This window comes from Austrofundulus limnaeus, unplaced genomic scaffold, assembly GCF_001266775.1.
Source record: "Austrofundulus limnaeus strain Quisiro unplaced genomic scaffold, Austrofundulus_limnaeus-1.0 Scaffold273, whole genome shotgun sequence".
NCBI lineage: Eukaryota > Metazoa > Chordata > Actinopteri > Cyprinodontiformes > Rivulidae > Austrofundulus > Austrofundulus limnaeus.
Genome location: NW_013952675.1, coordinates 48,849 through 65,133, shown reverse-complemented (window position 1 = coordinate 65,133; position 16,285 = coordinate 48,849). Strand labels below are relative to the sequence as shown.

General features: G+C 41.2%; 1 protein-coding gene across 2 annotated transcripts in view; it reads right to left on the bottom strand.

The window, feature by feature from the left end:
* Window positions 1–15,926, bottom strand: part of luzp1 (leucine zipper protein 1) — a 38,415-nt gene extending 22,489 nt beyond the window's left edge. Inside the window, exon 1 of one of the 2 annotated variants that reach the window (XM_014020931.1) lies at window positions 15,470–15,926. The gene's annotated coding sequence lies outside the window, so the exon portion shown is untranslated. Of the gene's footprint in view, window positions 1–6,795; window positions 6,880–15,469 lie in introns of those variants that run through there. The other variant, XM_014020932.1, reaches the window with a different exon arrangement.
* Window positions 15,927–16,285: the final 359 nt, after the last annotated feature.

Here is a 16,285-nt window from a genome sequence, read left to right as displayed (position 1 = left end):
CAGCAGCAGCAGCTGCAGGAAGGCGGAAACCGAGAGGATATTTAGAGGGAGTAACAGAGGTTACAGGAGGTAAAACATGATGGAGTAAGAACAGAGACAGAGTCCTGTGCGGTGCTTTAGAAGAAACAGATCTTCAGATTTTAAACACACTTGGTACTGATGAGGATAAAAGCATGTAGAATATGCTTTTAATTGCAAAACGTCTAAATATTAAAAAAAAGAGGCACGAGTAAAACAATAMATTCACTGCCTCTGCTGACTAACCTGACCTTAAATCTATTACCGACACATCAACAAGCAGGCGTCCCAGAGAAAACCATGCATGCTTATGAATAATGCAGGGTTCGTGCAGGTTTCAGTAAATTAAATTTAAGCCCTTTTAAGACCATTAGGAATGACATTCAAGACCAAACCGACGCATCAACAGAAACATTCAAATGGTCCCAAAGATTTTAACATAGAAACTGTTTTTAACAAACTTAGCACTTCATAAAGACAGATCGCGTCAAACTCTGATTACGGTGCTTTAGTCTGTTTATTTATGCAGCCAACGCTTCCCGGGAATGATCGAAAGTAAGTATATCAAGACTTGACGAAATTAAATTTAAGACCTTGGATGAAAATCTGGGCGTTTAAGACTTCTTTTAGGCTTAAAATTTTGATTTTCAAATTTTAGAGTTTTTAAGACCCTGCATGAACCCTGATAATGAGAACACAGATTCTTACAGTGCCCAAAGGTGTGGCAATCCTGTGCGACTTCAGGCTACCCGGAAGGAAATGTGGCGCCGGCATTTGTGCCCAAAAGGAAACAAAGTCATAAAGAGAGTGGGGGTGGGGGGTGGAAGGAGGTGGGGGAGGAAGGGAGGAAACTTGGGCAGCAGCAATATGAGAAGAATGAGACAAGAGGTGATGTGAAAAAATCTGAATATGACCCAAGCAGTGATCGTGATCCCAAAGCCAGTTTCATGTTCACGCTTAGATACTGTAATTACTGCCAATAAAAATCCTTGTTTTATTTGGTGAAACACATGTTTAGACTGTTCACTAAGCTATAGGTTAAATATGCAAAAAGGAAAGAGGAGGATTAGATCAAAGCAGAAGAGAGAGTAGCTTCTCTCTACAAACTCCTGTGGTTAGAACACACAAAGGGGGCATGAGGTTAGCAAAAGAGGAGCACTGGTCATCATAATATCAAGACCCAAACTCATGCCATCTCTCACTAATGTCATCTTGGGCACTTGGCAGGAGCTTGAGGCCGAGGCCGACAATGTGGTCACTGTAGGGGAGATTGTTCGCAGTCAAGCTAACCGGCTAAGAATGAGCTAACTGCTCAGATATGGGATGCATTCAGAGGCTCCGCAATGGACTCATGCATGAGCAAACAAGCAATGTTTGGCCCGGACAACAGAAGGCCCTATTCAGTGTTCTCCGGGGAGGCACTTTTATGCACACACTCCATTATCTTAATCATCATCATCGTCCTGGAAGCTCTCATCTGCTCCAAAAAAACTTTCCCAAAACACACACACACACACATGCAACGAGAGAACAAACCAGACTCGGAGCATTCCATTACAGTAGCATGCCATATGTTTGGTTAGGCACAGAGAATCCCAGATTTAAGACTTGGGAGTCTGGACTGAATTTAAAGAACGAGCGAGGGAAGTAGAGGGAGGTAGRAGGAAGAATGACTGCAAGAGACTGGGAGCGAGACTCTCAGGTAGAGTGTATAAGGTTTGAACTGGAAAATAAGCTGGACTTCAAGATTAAGTAAACATCCAGCACACTAAAAAAGCCGGTTATAAAGAATGATGGCAGGGTTATTAGTTTCCCGTGCAAATGTGTAGGATGGCAGTAAAATTATCAATAATTTAACCAAATTTTTAGATTACAGTAATTTCCTGTTTGCTATAAAATGGGCTAAACTAAGCAAGGAGACAAGTGATGAACTCAAAACCACTTTAATCATGTTCCTACTGACGGACACAGAGCAGCCGTCTTATAGACGCTCCTGTCAATCTCAACTGTCTTCCAGGGTTTGTTCCTGAACGGAGACGGCTCTACTGCTCAGGAACTGTGGACTCAGCCCTGCTGCATTCATTACCCCAGGTTTTGATGAGTCATTTACCCATTCTCACGCCACACAACGATCCTTCCCATCAAGCATCTAATCCTGCCGAGTTGGACAAATGTCCGTGTGGTGAGAGCAATCAGTCACAAACCGGGAGTACACGCGATTTTACAAATTAGGTTTGACACATTCTTTACGATCCAGGCGACGCCAAATAACAGAGCAACCAAAAAAACATGTACGCCTGCATCAGTCTGTTCACATGGAGAGGGGGGGAGCTGCGTCTGAGTTTTTTTGTTTTTTTTTCCTTTCAGTTAGCCAACACGTAACCAAACAAAACTGAAAACAGCTGCCTTTTTCCTCATCCATCACTCTGACAAACACACAGCGTGTCAGGTTGGGGAGAGTTCGTTGTTTTAGTCGGCAGAATAAACTGAAGCTTCCTTTAGTGTCTGTAACTACAGGTCGTTAAGTCTACTCCCAGTTTACCCATACCAAGTTTGTTTTGCATGCACTTGTAGCTAGCCGAGTAGGCCATCTTTTACTGGTTTGACTTACAAAGACAATCAGTTGTAAATGTGCTGGACCAGGGCTATTCAACTGGTGGCCCGCAGGCCACATCCAGACTACGATAAGTAAAGTCTGGCCCACCAATAAGTTTATTAATACAAATTTTTTTACTTCATTTAGTTTAAAAATAAGTTTTAAATCAATTTGAAATTTTTAATTCAACGCAGCAAATTAAATTTCAAAAAGGTAAAAGATAATACAGGTCAGATTTTCACAGGGGTTACGTTCTGAGAGTACCTGGAATCATGAAAAAACGCAAAATATTTGATGCGCTGCAGAAAAGGCATACAGCATGTTTGTGGTGGCATTGTAAACCAGTAAGAACAAACAAGAACACATGAGAACTAAACAGTTAGCAACTACACACACACACACAAAATGTTGCTAACAGAGTGACTGGGTTGTCTCTAATTGTCATTATCAAAGTTGATAAGAATAACTCCCAGCTACTACTAAACCAAATACCTGTAAAATTGTTTTGAGTTTAGCCATTTTGTGTTTGCTAAAGGTCAATTAGCTGAGGAGTTTTATTCAATTCCATCAAGGGCTGCCATGATTAGTCGACGACTAATTTAATAGTTGATTAGTCTTTTTTTTTTGTTTTTTTACCTTGTTTTTCTCTCCAAACTGCTTTGACACCTTCCACTGCCGCATCTTCCTTTCTGTTCTTGACACACATGCACACTAGTGGTAACCAGGGTAGGTCGTGGATGTCACGAGATATTATACAGACAGGCTCTGGTATCATGGCTACCTGGCAACGGAGCTCAAAAATGTGGGATCATTTTAAGAAAATGAAAAAGAAACCTGTGCAATATCTGCAGAGCAGAACTTGCCTTCCATGGCAATTATTTTTAGTTAGCATATAGCTAAAATCTAACGATGGTTATATAGCAGCTGCATTTTGGTGCGATAAGCTGTATGTTGTACACTACTATGTTGGAGGGGGTTTGTCAGTGCATTGAACGAATAATGTTGCTGCCCTTGTATTAATGGGTGACAAGTTTTTTTCCTTTCAAATAACTGCTGCGATTTCACCATATGTTTTTGTATTCAAAGTGCATTAAGAACTTTTTGTCCCAACATGTACAGACAGTGTTACTGCTGCAAAAGCACTCCATACTCTTCCTGAAACAAGTAATGAGTCAGAAACCACACAACTCACTGGACTCTTTGACATGAATGTTTTACAGCAGTGGTTCTCAATCTTGGTCCTCAAGAACCCCTACCCTGCATGCTCTGCAGGGTAGGGGTYCTTGCAGTGATTTCTGCAGAAGCCTGCCAATCAGGCATTGATTTAAATCAGGTGTGCCAAAGCAGGGAAACTACYAAAACATGCAGGGTAGGGGTCCTTGAGGACAAGGATTGAGAATCACTGTTTTACAGTGTATCGTTCTAAAGTCTGTGTTTTTCAGTATTTTTCTGCCAAACGTGCGCCACATTGTTTCGAAAACGCCCCAAAAGTTTCCCATGCAAAACTCACACTTAACGCAGGACAAAACAAATTGTTAGGCAGATGACACATGCGAAACAAAAGGAAGGAGAACAAGACAGAACAAAAGAAGAGAAAAGAGCTCATGTTCAAATTCTTTCAATAGAGACCATTTCAAGGTCTGAAACCCCATCCTGGGTTCCAGTGGCCAGACGGGCCTCGTTTGCATGGGAGCCCATTTCCTGTGTGTGATTAGCAGAGTGGAGTGAGTGTGTGCTTGTATGAATGTGTGTGTGTGTGTGTGTGTGTACATTAGCGTGCACTGGGGGTTGCAGTTCAGAGAGGTCCGCGGTTGTTTTGTCTGCAATGGGGGAAAGGAATGCCCAAATCAAACACAGTGAACAGGATGCCAAGCAGAAGAAAAAGAAAAGCAAAAGCGAGGCTGAAAGGCTAAGAGAACAGAGAGATAAACAGAGCGAGGGATGAGGAGACGTCGGAATCAAGAAAACATCAGACAAGAGAACAGAAGAAACGACTAGCGAAGTGCAGAACCAGTGGTCAAATTTTCATTAGATGATAATGAAAAGTGCTAACAGTCCTCAATCTGCTGTTTGCATTAGCACAGCACTCATTTCTGCCTACGAGCCGATGAGCTGATTCAGAGACAGATTCACTTCTTAAACTTCACGGTGAACCCGAAGAACCAGCCTCATCTGATGAGCCCTCATGAACCAGCTGAGGCCTTCACACACTACTTATCATTACAAAGACAAAATCTATTTACAGCGTCAATAATATGACAGAACAGCACAATCTGACAGKAACTGTCATCCTGTCTGACAGGATCTAAACAAAATGTGTGGGAAAAGTCTTGAAATACAGTATATGAAATTTACAGATTAAAAAATGGTTTCAACACAACGTAAGTGGCCATTCATATTGCTAGCGAAGAGGCTAGGCACTTAGAAGCAGGTGTGGGAGACTTTTGGGTGTTCTGAGTCAGTAATGACAACCCATGGAAATGACAGCATCCGTTGTACCAGCACGAATCCTTGCATTTTTAAAACCACATTTTTGATTTTATATACTTTGTACAAACCTATCATAAAAAAAAAAACATACTTGATTCATTGCGACTTCCGGTTCAGTTACCAAACACTTCCTTGAGTTGTATTTGCCAGCTGGACCCGTGTGAGTCGCTCCTTGACTGGCAGAGCAGAATTGATAGGCTGCCATTGTTTCCCGTTAAGGCCAATTGTGTTTTAAATGCTTGGCATGGCTTGGAGAGCAAATACAGATGGCTGGCAGGACAGATAAAACACTAATTCAACCACATTCTTCTACAGWATGTAGTCCACACCTACAGAAGGAGACTAGGACTTAGTATGTGTTCWGCATGAGGATGGGGAAGGATTTAAAATAGTGTATGTGGTTGCCGACTTTTCTTCCAATCTGCACAAAGGAAAACTTCTCATAATACAAACTATACTGCAGTGCTGCTACTAGATAAAGTTGAATAAAAKAAGAGACAAGGGGTGTCAAGCTGAATAATCTTCACAAATAAGCCCAGACACTGAGAAAAAGACAGACAGATCATCAAATATACCTGGTATTCYACACATTGTTTCAAAGTGTACAAATGAGCCACTTGTTGACTTAGGAGTGTTAGGGGATTTCTGTAAGGCTCTYGCATCTAAATGAGTCTGCAAGAACACACACACAGTACACAAGAAACCAAGGCTGACTCAAACACTTTCCCACCTTAAAACTAATTCAGCGATTATTAAGCAAAGACTGGTAACGGTAATTTTATCAAATGTGAACTGAATGGTGTTCCTGTGCCACGTGTCATTCGCTGTAGTTTTCCTCAGAAGGAAACTGATGAGTCGCCATGTGTGTTGTCGGCTTCAATACAAACGGGAACACATGTGATGACACTGTAATGACTCAGGCTAATTTTAACTCTGTCACAATTTTAAACCCATAAATCCACCAGAGATTATTCTGAAAATAACTCAGAACCGTTACTGATAACTTATATAAAAAGGCACTAATCAGCCACTCATTTGGGAACTCACTAGAACAAATATGGTTTAATTTTGCCACACTGACAATATATCAAAAATGTCCCAGAAAAATTATTAATTTAAGGCTATGTTAGACTGAATTATAGAGGATTATGGAGTGGATGAATAACTGCTCTGGGGATTACCCAAAATTTTGGCCTGAAAGGGTTTCATGGCTCTTGAAGTAAAATCTGCACTTTACCCAGTCTATTTTTATKGCCCTGACCAGAGCTGTATTGTGCTCCAAAAGCAATGTTGGCATGGAGGGGAAAACCAGGAAATCCAGMCCCCTGATGCCCTTCACAGAATGCAGGAGTGCAAAGAGTGCCTCAATAAGAAAATAAAGMAGAAAAGACAGTAGATGGGTGGAAAAAGAAAGGAAAGTCTCTAAATACCCTCACAGCTGGGTGGTCAACAAGCATTAGCACCATGCTTCAAAAAATATTGGAAACTGATGGATAAAAAGAGAACTGAATTACTGAAAACATTCTAAAGTTTAGTTTAAGGTTTAACAAAAACAGCACTGATGTCAAAATAATCCATCAAGATTTTTCTAGAATACTAAAAATGGAACAGAATGGTAAAATGTAGAAAGAGCACATAAGAAAAGAAAACCCAGTGATGGGAGAAAAAGGAGAGAATAACAGTGAGGTTACCGTGATGTTTGAACATTCCTCCCTCTCTCTCCGAGAACACATATATTTTTCTGATCACAAGAAAAATAATCTGTAGAAGGGGCTTTTATTTTGAGAGTCACCCTGCAGAAAAAGAGGCACAGAGCAGGTCATTCATAAGTAAGAGAGAGGGTTTGTAGAAATCCTTTGTGCAGTCGAGGGATAAAACACCTCATGTATCGCCAGGCGGAGAGTTTCCGAAGAAAGAGGCAAGTGAGAAATTCAGCTAAAATCTGAAATGATCACAAAAAACAGACAGTGGTTTCAAAATCAGWGAATATTCTTAGCTTGAACACGGTGTTGCTGATGAATACAGCCTCACACTTTCATCCACAGCTTAATTAATCAAACCAGTGCTGAGGACTGAACCGGCATCGCCACAGACGATTTCTGCCAGCAACTGTCAGTCAAGAGCCGTCCGACTACAAATAACAGACTGAAAGATCGAAAATTTTAACTGGAAAGCCACAGAGGAGAGTGAGGAAATTCCACAAACTCTTATGAAACTGATGCAATTGTACCCAAGTCATCCAATCCCTGGTGCTGGGTGAAGAACTTGGGTTCGACACATAGCCTTTTATGGATGTTACTGAGATTACATGATCGTACGTCAGCATGTCAGTGGAGGTTTCATAACTTTTTAACCACATGTGCTAGTCTGCTTTTTTTTTACCCCGTGTTCCATTAGTGGGCAGTGTGTTGTCTGCGCCATCTTCCAACAACAACGTCACAAGACTTGATGGGAAGTGGTGCGTGATGTTGGCCTTTGGTGTCCTCCCAAGATCAATAACTGGTTGCCCGATGAGAATAATACATCTTGAACCAGACTGGAATGGCTCCTGAAATATGCCAAATATGCCCCCTCCCTCCCTCCCTGAAGATGTAGGCCTGCTTCCTAGCCCACCCTCCTTCCCCGCGAGTCGCCCACCCCAACCCAAAGAATTCCTACGCTCTGCACAACACCAAAGACACGTACTTATAATCACAGATGACCCGCTCGCACAGAAAATGCGAAGGACATTAATAACAAGTTTCCACCCAGCTGACCCAGACATGCCTTTTAAGGGTAAGCAGTTCAGATTTCTCTTTTCATTATGTTCCAAAAATACTCCTGGACCAGGAGGAATCACAGGAGGGAGCGGGCCGGGTGGGGGTCTCCTCTTTAGTGAGGCGAAGGCGCAGTAAAGAGTAAAGAACCGATAACAATCACAAGCAGAGAAAGGGAGGAGAGGGGAGAGTACATCATCAAATTAATGCAGAAAATACCTAAAAAAAAGAAAGAAAGAAAAGTATGCCTGAGGAATTTACAAGTCATGTCCTAACTTTAACTTTTGCCTGTTAAAAATGCCTCGGCCTTTTCCTCCACCTCCACTTCCTCTCACTGCCTTCCTAAACGCTGTTGAACTTTAATTTTTTTTTGTCTAGGGTCAACACGGTTAGTCATTTTTTTGACAAGCATGTGGGAACTAAAACAGGCACACCGGGGATTTTCTGTTAAACAACTTGTAGGAGGACGAAATAGAAAACCGATTTTTTTTTAACCAACCAAGAAGGGAGAAAGAAAACATCCATTCAGGTCATCCTGAAYGACACAAATACAGCAGAACAGTGACTCACATTATTAGTCAATGTAGTCCAAACTCCAGCCATGTGCCTGAGCAGGAAACCGATTAAACATTAGAGGACTTATCACCTGGAACTCTCAGGATACATCTGTCAGCTATAAACACATTCTTGGAATAGGAGTTTTGCTAAAGAAACACTAACGGAAGAAGCAGCAACTATTGTATAACTGTATAACTAAAACTGTATAAAACTGTCCTCCTACAGGTGATCTAGATAGGCATGTTTGTCCATCAGTTACAATCACTATTACTTAAAAAAAGGCAGGAATAAAACACAGAAGAGACTTTAAAAGGTGACTCACGTAGAGAACATTTTCCCTTTAAAGTCTGAAGACTAAACAAACTCTTTCACAGTCGGCTTTATCAAAGAACCACGACTTAACTAGAAATAACAAAAGCTAAACAAGAAGTGATAAATCATCATTTGGTGGAGCATCTTTGGAATTAATCCAGCTTTTTCTATACAGGAGGAAAATACCAGATTATTGTTTTTCCATTTCTTATATCCAAACAGTTTAAGAACTTTCATAAGGTCCAGCAGAACTGCCTGCCAATTTTAGGAACAAGTATTGGTGATCTAGAAAAAAATGTGGTGATAAGAGGAAGTTTGGAAATCCGTTACTGCTGAGCCTCACAACCCGAAGATAACCCTTGGAGTGAAAGAGGCCATTCTTCTGTTAGGTTTCGCTTCTCTTTGTGTCCGTATAAATTTTACTACGTGCCATAAAAAGGTGCCCGGCGTTGGATTTGGTATTGTGATCGAGCTGACGAAATCCCCGCCTAATATCATAACTTMTTATAGGTTTTAAACAACCCAGTTTACGGCTGTAAATCTGCAGCAACGTGATCCACARGCGTCACCACACAGCCCCCGAYGGAGTAGGGCTGTGTATTGGCAAGAATTTGGCGATACGATACATATCATGACAGAGGTGTCACGATAAGATAAATATTTCGATACTGTAAACAAGGCGATATATTGCGATATTTTTGGTCCAAAAATTCTATTAAATAAAAACCTCTTACTGGAAAAACAAAAAACAAAACGAAAAACCAAAACTCATTGTCTCAGAAAATTCTAATATTACATAGACATACTTTTGATACATTTAGCTGTGTTCTGCTTTGTATGTGTTTTATTTTATTTGTTTCATATTTCATCCATGTTTTCAATTATTAGACTAAATTTGCCAATAAATAGTTTGAAAATATATTTTTTGCAGCTTTTTGTTTTTAATATTAATTTACAATATGGTCATCCAACACTTAACAATAGGCTTTATGTTGTCATAAAGTTCAGTAAACAGATGATATGAAGCTGCTGCACACAGAGTTTCTGGGATCAGCTGACCTGCATCCAGAACGTGATTTGCAGAACTGTGGGTCGAACAGCAGGGCAAGTCCCGAAGAAAACCAGTTAAGAAATTGAGAAGCTAAACGAGTTAAAACGTTTTTGAAGTGAACACAGCAGGATAAAGTATTTGGACTTTGATGCGATCATCAGCCGGACATTAGCTATGTTTACATGCCCAAAATTTTTTAATCGGATTGAAATGTATTCAGATTAAATAATCCGAATGTACTGTTTACATGGACACAATCCGATCATGAAAAGTGTTTACATGCAGCGGAGTTTTATTCAGAATAAAAGTCCGGACATGCGCAGTGTTGTAAACTTTCAGCTCTACTTTCGTGTTACAAACGTAAACAAAGCTCCTCTGTGCGTTCAGGACGGACCCGTGTCAGCTTTTAATAACGGTAGAGACGTCGTTACTCCTCGGTTGAGCTGCAGCCTGCAGATGAAGCAATACGTGCTTTTTATTTTTATTTTTTGCGAAGCAACGTCTGCTGTTTGCCTCCTTTTTCATCTGTTAACAGAGCGAGGAGGAAAAGTCCTGTGCGGTGCAGCGCAGCTGGAGCGCTGCTGTCCCACCGGGTGAATGAAAGTCAGCAGACATGAACACAGGTCAGTTTTCTACAATCAGAATAAGATGATACATGAAAGTCATTCCAATTATCAATCGGCATAACCCACCCTTTTCACTCAGATTAAAAATTCATTCGGATCGAGCTCAATCGGATCAGAATAACCGGAACGGGCTGTTTACATGACGCATTTTTATTCCGAACGGCTGTTTAATCCGATTGCTTTTGTCCATGTAAACGTAGCTATTGAGAGCAACAGAGAGAGTTTTATGTCACGGGGGGAGTGCCGAGCTCGCTCGAGGTGATAGACGCATGCGCTATATTCGTGACGTGAAAGCTGACTACAGTTGGAAAAAAGAGCGCACAAGACACTTAATTTGTCTTAAAATACAGACATCCTGACAAATAAGTAACTGTTTGTAACCTTACCTCAGCTTAGAAGGCAGAGGGTGTCGGTCTTTTCTGCTCAGATTCAGCTATCGGAGCATGAAGCTAATGTTTACTYACAATGCTAATGCTCTCTTACTCTCTGGCCCTCAAGAGATAGAGGAACCAAATGGCTGGCTCACTGCTGCCAACTAGTGGTCAGAGGCTGAACTACAACACAAAAATGAATGGCTGGCAGGAAAGTTGACATTTTAAACCTTAATAAAAAATTGATACAGGGCTTTAGAATATCGATACAGTATCGGGGAAATGAAATATCGTGATATTTCAGTGTATCGATATTTTCTTACACCCCTATGACGGAGCAGAATGAAACATGGAGTACAGAAAATAAAACAATACGATTCAGTTTAATACTTACAACATATTAACTTCAGGTTTGCTTCAAACAGGCAGTCGATCATCCCACAACAGCTCAGTTTGGAAAACAACTCCAAACTCATAACCAGCTGTTCATGATGGACACCCAGAAACTTTCCAATTAAGTAAACATGAGCTATGTCTGTTTTAAAGCTGGTTCAATGGAAGAGTTAATACAGTCTTACAATATGACTCTGTACCAGAAAATTCACAGAATACAGTATAAAAAAAGGAATAAAATAAAACAAAGTGAATTTAATTTCTAATCAACTACATATTTAGCCATTTGTCTTTTTTTTCTGGTTAAAAACAACATTTAAATCCTTGCAAAATAAACTAGAAAACAAGCATCCTCTTCATGAGAAACTTACTAACAAAACAATGAAATATAACTAACCACATTTTTCCTGCCTTTTTTTTCCCAAAGAGTAAACTTCACTGTGGCTCAGATCAAGAATAATAACCATTTAAGCTACTAAACAATAGTTCTACCTCTTCACAAGAGGTCCCCAAAACTGTCAATTAAGAGAAGTTACTTTTGCTGTTTTGAAGTAATATTAATTTGCACAAATAATTAAAGAGCTCATCTAAAAGGTCCGCTCCTGCTTTGACAGAACTGAAGCGAGAGAACCCGTCACCGTTAGTGTCTGCGTTATGTGTTGCTGAAAATCTGAGTGAGTCATGTGTACGCTTGCAGCTGAAAAGTACTTTTAGTTACAGCTTGTTGAGTGAAGGACACTGAGCCTCGAGTGCGTGATGACAGATCTGCACGGAGGAGAACAGCAACAAGCAAAAGTGCAACAGAAATACCCACATAAACACAACCACTAAAATGCATGTGTACAGTTTAGTTTGAACACCTCTAACACTGCTCTGACACGGGCCTATGGTCAACTAAAAAAAAGGTACAAGTGGAGGAGGATGCATCTTTATTATACAGACAGAGGAGGAATAGAGTCAAGGGCAAAGCTGATGTGGAGGTGTGAGCTATGTGTGTTTAGGGACGACAGCAGGAAGTGATGCTACCGGCAATGCTGCTGTCAGTCAGCTGATTCTGATTTCAGTAAACTACCAAAGAAAAAACAAAGATGAAGAAGAGGAGGASGAGGCACCTTTCTTCATGGGATGTAACAATGAAACTTAAAAATACATTGTCAACTRCAACAAATAACAGTGGACATAACTTCAAATTAATTAACAACTAAACAGTTAGCACATCAGGCAGTGTGTCACTTTGTTTTCAAACCAGCTAAACTAATTGCTGCAACTTATACGCAAATTGATTATCTTTTGCTGAGACTTAAACTGAACAATACAAGTTTTGGTTTAATTGTTAAGCGGTATTGACTAACATTAACTCACATGATTGCTTTWGCACAGAAAGAACAAAAACTTTACAATGAAATGCAAATGTAGCCATAGCCATGTGACATATTACCAATGTTTCTGTAGGCATCCCTAATATTTATGTCGCCATTGTGTTCCAGCTCCTCTGCAGATGATTCAATCGCTCAGTCCTAAACGTGTGAAACAATCAAACAACCTAATTTACGTAATCTCCCAGGGTCCATGGTGATGGTCCTAAATTGACTGGATTTGGGGCACAGGTCTGAAACTCGGTTTAAAATCACACAGCGGTTTCTAATTTTACTGCGGGCTAATACACAATTTATCCACAATTAAACCATTTCTCACATGCACTCTAGAGACACAGCATGTGCATGCAAAGTCTCACAGAGGCATCTTTGTGAAAATAAACCATCTTCCAGTTAGTTTTCCACGACACAGACAGCACTCCAGCTGGTCTGCATTCAGTCAACACTGGCCTCTGTGCAGGATACAGAGCAGTTTATTGCATTTCAACTCATAAAATGATACACTACTCGTGTGTGGGCTGTTTTTTTTCCTTCTTTTTTTTTTTTACAAGGGTTGATAGTCGAGATCATGATTCAACGGTGCTATTTCAAGAAGTCCTTTCGTTAACACCTGCAACGTCTCTCCGGGTTCGTTGCTCTATTCCTGGGTGAATGGGTAGCAAGAGGCTAAAAGCAAAACTTGACCACTAATAATAACCGACACCAGCACCATCCGGTCCTAAATCTATCCAAGCTATGTATTACAGCTGATCAGGAAGTGTGGATTATGCTGCGCATAACACTTATAGGCATATTTATATCCTGGCATAGACAACAACTGCAGTAATAAACAGAAATTCATTTTTTTCCCATCCACTGAAGCAATAATGCCCTTACAACATAAAGGGCCAGTATCCATGTCTTGTAATTCCACACGTACGTGCGATTGTGCCACGCTAACAGGAGGGTCATGTGCCGAGAGGCAGTAATATTATCACTGACAGGACATTCCCAGTGGTTTGATTCTCCAAGGCGGAAAAACCTCAGTATTTTAATTTAATCCCCAGGGCAGTTATTTAGCCACTCCATAATCCCCAGGTCCAATGCTTAGTCTGATAATTATCCTTATTGGACACCCATAATGATTAGTTTTTGGTTTCACCCGAAGCAGCGCAGGCAGTTCCACGGGGGCGGTCGTGGCGTTCTGCGAAGTGGAAAACCAATCGTGCGTGGAACTGCTCAGGTCGTAAAGGAGAGGAGAGTGGCACGATGGTTAACATCGGACRACTCTTGGACAAGACGCTGAGGAAAAAAAAAGTCTACAACTTCGAGGGAGTACAAGGTTTGTCGTATAGCAGGTGGTGCTGCGTCAATATTAACAATTATCATCGTGCCGTGCAATCAAACTCTAAAAACAAGAGGGCATCTGCTGCAAATTATACCTCCCGAGGGCCAATTTAACCAAATCTAACTTGGAGCGTAATGGCCCAGGACTGGAAACGCACGGCTGCAGCAGCAATCAGGAGAAATTTAAGCATCTCATTCTCGACTTTGGTTGCAGTCTTATTTGTTTTTCCCCCTTTTGCATTTTCTCCCCAATGTTTCCAAACTGACAGCACAAAATGGAGACATTCTCTCCACATGCGGTGTAATAAATCCTGCCYGGAATACTAAAATGAAAAGAAAAAAAAACCTTTTCACACGTCAACCAACGATGACAAGCTTCAACGCGACTGCTTGCGCCTGATCCAGGAGGAAAGTGGGTTCACAGCAGGCTGGTATAATCTACAGCTGGCTGGGAAGGCCAGCCTTACTGAAAAGTCATCAGGGACTTTTTTTTTTCTCCTCCTCATCTCCTTCATGTCTGAAACAGGTCAAGGCAGGTCCCCCTCCATCTCCTTCCCTCCCTGTTCTGCTCTTTACGAGCCCCACCTGGCAGATTAGTGTTCCACCACAACAACTGCTGGCTGTTCTGCTGCCTACTTACACATGCACACATACAAGCATCCATTACTGCTCTGCAGGGCGAACACAGGGCCGTGTACTGTTCAGACTCTGACAACTTGTTTTCATATGTGCAATACCTGGACTATGAGGCATGGAGCAAACACACAGAGAGAAAAAACAAACAGATTCTCAGAACAAGTCACCTGGTGACTTTTCTAACACCTTCAAGCTATTTGACCCCTGGTTTTGTTGACCAGATGACAGAAACTCAACTAATAAAGGGGCTAAATTTGAATTGAACACATCAAAGAGTGGAAACACTGACACAAACAGTGTCTGAAACCCTGCATGATATTTGATTTGTGTAACGATTGGTCTCTTTTAGCAGCTGATCTGTCAACATACCTAAAATACTTTAGAAATAGCACAGTTTCCCATATCTGACTGTTTTTTTATTCAGTAAACTGAATAAAAAAAACAGTTTCCCATATCTGACTGTTTTTTATTCAGTTTACTGACCAAAATCAACTCTCAGAAGTGACTTTTTGATCCGGAGACCTTAAATTGGAAGCAGCTTGTGAACAGAAAACTGCTCGAAAAGCTMAAAAGTGTCATGTCTTTCAGGTACCATCTTCTTTCTGGAGGTAGGAGCCGTTTTCCTGCTTTTTTTTTTTTGTCTCTGTTTTTGGTCTCTAAGCGTTTTAAAAAGGGAATTGTAAGCATGAAAGTGAAAATAATTAGATAATTTACCCAGAAAATAACCCCACATTCATGTGGTGTTTAATAGAAACAGAGCAGGAAGGCTTACTTTTTGTCAAAACAACTGCAACATGATTTGTGAAGAACTCATGAACTAGCATAGTTTTTTAACAGGTTAACATCAAACACAGCGGCTAAACATGGCGATAAACAGCTAAAGACGTGCACAAGACCTGGTTATATTTAAAAAAATAAACAAATTAATGTCAGATATTAATATATTTGAACATGTATCACCTGCAAGGCTGGAAAGCAGAGCAGAAAGGCGAAGAGAAGGAGGACGGCTGGAAAACTTGCCGCAGTTCGGACTTCTGCAGTCCCAACCGGCTCGGTCCAACTCAGGAAGCCGCTGTCTGACTCCCCGAACACATTTCCGGGCCAAACCCCAAACACATTCAAGTAAACTGGAGTTTTTTCCCCCTCTTTTTTAATACCTTAGTGGCTCCTCCACCGCCGGGACAGAGGGGGAGAAAAAAGAAAAACTAAACAAGCAGCGGTTTAATCCACAACTTTCTCCCACAAATCCTCAGAGCAGACCAGAGAGAGAGAGCTGAGGGTGGGGGGTATCTGCTCCCCTCTTCCTCCTTTTTTTCCTCGGTCCTTTCGCTGTGTGGATATTTCCCTCCCTGGTCCGTCTGAAATCAAACCATCACATTCCAGCGCGTCCTTAACAATGAAAAAAAAAAAAAAAAAAAAAAAGGTTTTTTTTTTCTCAGCTTGCCGGAGGAGCCACCCCTCTCTGGATGACTCTTCCCCCGGTCTGACCGCACAGAGAACGCCCTTCCCGGCTGCGAGGTCCCGCCTCTCTCCCCTCCCGCTGAACTGCACGCAAAGTGCGGCYAGTGGAGGGGAAACAAGTAGCAGTSCAGACCCTTTTTATTAACCCTTTACTCGTGCCAAACATTACTACCCTCCTAACATCACAAAAGTTACACTTTATTAAATGTGACACAAACTATAAGTTAAATTCTACCCACTGATTGGATTACATCAGAGGTTCTCAAACTAAGGGTTCCTGGACCCCTAGGGGTCCGCGAGAAGTATCTTGGAGGT